The 2,328-nt window shown below is 48.2% G+C and overlaps 1 long non-coding RNA gene across 2 annotated transcripts in view; it reads right to left on the bottom strand.

Annotated features, from left to right (window-relative positions):
* Positions 1-340: 340 nt before the first annotated feature.
* The window catches only part of LOC102368750, an 11,289-nt gene continuing 9,301 nt past the window's right edge, over positions 341-2,328 (bottom strand). For both annotated transcript variants that reach the window (XR_322951.1, XR_322950.1), the window contains exon 3: positions 341-510. This is a non-coding gene — a long non-coding RNA (uncharacterized LOC102368750). The remainder of the gene's footprint in view (positions 511-2,328) is intronic.

Below are 2,328 nucleotides of genomic sequence, written 5' to 3'. Positions count from 1 at the left end.
GGAAGTGTTAAGGTCGCCCACACCATCTTAACCCTCTCTCTTGATAAGCACTTAGCCCACCAGGTGTGTGGCTGAAGCACAGCATTACCTACCCTCACTTTCATCTAGCTTCCTCTGGTAACAATTATACTGAAAATGTGGCAACGTGAACATCAGCATTTTCTGCACAACCCCCCTGGGGATCCTGTGTACTTATCTGGGCAGCTAGGCTACTGTGAAATCCCAGCACTGGTTAGGCCCCATCTAGAGCGTGGTGTTCAGTTTTAGGCTCCACATTTCAAAACGGACATAGAGATGTTAGAGAGGAGCCAGAGGCAGATCCAGAAATGATGAAGGGCTTGAAAGGCAAATCCTGCGAGTAGAGGTTGAAGGAACGTGGCATGGTCAGCTTGTGGAAGAGGTGCTGAAGAATGGACATGAAGGTGGCCTTCAAATACTTCTTTGCCTGCATGAAGGTGGTCTTCAATTCTTCTTTGGCTGCATGAAAGTGATCTTCAAATACTTCTTTGGCTGCAGAGTAGGACACAGATCAATGGCTTGAAGTTGCAATGAAGTAGGTTTAGACTGGATATCAGGAAAAACTTCTCTAATGTTAAAACAATGGGGCAGTGGGATAGACTACTTAGGGGAGCTGTGGACTCCATTGCGGGAGGTGTTCGAGAAGAGGTTGGACAGCCACCGGTCAGGGATGATCTAGGTGTAGATACACTTAGGTCCTTCTGTGGGTATTTCCCATGTTTCTCAGCTTTGCCGGTTGTCACATGGGGTGGGGAAGGAGGTTTTTTTCCTCCCTTGCTGCTACATATATTAGGGTTGGGAGGGGGTGGAGGGGTTCAAGCCTCTCTCAGAGGCGTTAAGTGTTGGCTGGAGCCAAGGCTGAGGACTTTGACTGGGCTGTGCCAATGCTCCTGCTGGGACTTCCCTTCCATATGATGTGATATGATATGATCTTGTGAATCATATGTAGGTGTTTGCGTATCTAATAGTGCTAATACAGCATGGCACCCTGTGTCACTCTTAAAAGGACCTCATGGTACCCTGGTTGAGAATCGCTGCTCTAAGGGACGTTCCACCAATGAGTTTCAATGAATTTACTTCCTCTCTCATTTCAGTCTTTGAACCTCAAGCAATCCAGATTTATGCTTCCAGCTTTATGTCTCCTGGCCCAAACAAAGTTGGCTACAGACTCATTATGATCTTTTTAATTGCGGAATCACATCCTGCGAAAAGAGCACGGTGACCTTAAAGAGCATACTACATGTTATACAGCACACCAAATTGTAGAACAAATTGGCTGATATATTTAGCCCATCTAAATTAACACTGACGTTAGCTCCGTGGTCAGATGGTATTCCCTGAACTATTCCCAAGGCAGGGTGCAATCTCCATCTGAGTGCAGTGAAGGTACCTGTACTCGTGAAGTCCCATGCTTATTAGCACAATACAAAATATATCATCACAGATTTAAACCATGAGCCACGATGCACCTGCACCAGAGGGGCAAAGTTAAAAATGTGAAGGAAACATAATTTGGGCACATCCTAATTAATGAAGGCTTATTGAGCCACCTTGATGTCCCATTTAAAAAATAAATCTACAGATACAATCAACAAATCCTCCCTCGAGCTTTTTCAATCCTGGCAGTTAAGGAAAACTTTCCATGCTGTAGCCTTGAAATGCCTTAGCAGGGTTAACACCCTGAGCTGCCAGGACTTGCAAGGCAGTCTCTGTTCCTTTGGAAAAGACACGCGGCTCTGAGGTTAGGCTCCTTCCAAGTCCTTCAGCCGCAGCTGAAGGCACAGATGGGGCAAAGCAAGCAAGGACACAGAATCTGCCTACACGGCTTGTGAGAGAGCATGTGATTTGGGCTCTGCTGCCTCCCAATCCCCTCAGCCTTATCGGCAGAACTAGTCATCCCTGCCAAGCCTGAGCATGACTCACCGGGGCCAGAGGCTGCAGCACTAGCTCAGCCCTTCTCCAGTCCCTGAGCGAAGGCAGAGCAGGAGGCCGATCCAGAAAGGTGACCAAAACCTCACAGCTTGAGACACCCCAAGGGGATTTGCAGAGCGGTGAGCTGGATGGGGGCCGTGCTGTGAGCACTCCCTGCAGTATCCTCCCGAGCACTGAGAGCATGAGACTGCTTAACCGCTGCAAGAGCCAGGGTTGCTTTGGGATCTATAACTCTCACTTGCACAGAGGCCACTGGAGACCCTTGAATAAATCAAGGTCATTGCTAATTGTTCTTGCTAGCTTAGACCTGCAGCATAATCTATGCCTTCCTCTGCCCCAGGTAAACCTCACCCCCAGGAGGAGGGCTCCCATTTCGGA

Source organism: Alligator sinensis, unplaced genomic scaffold (assembly GCF_000455745.1).
Source record: "Alligator sinensis unplaced genomic scaffold, ASM45574v1 scaffold268_1, whole genome shotgun sequence".
Lineage (NCBI taxonomy): Eukaryota > Metazoa > Chordata > Crocodylia > Alligatoridae > Alligator > Alligator sinensis.
The sequence above is the reverse complement of the archived record's forward strand: the minus strand, read 5'-3'. Positions and strand labels throughout refer to the sequence as shown.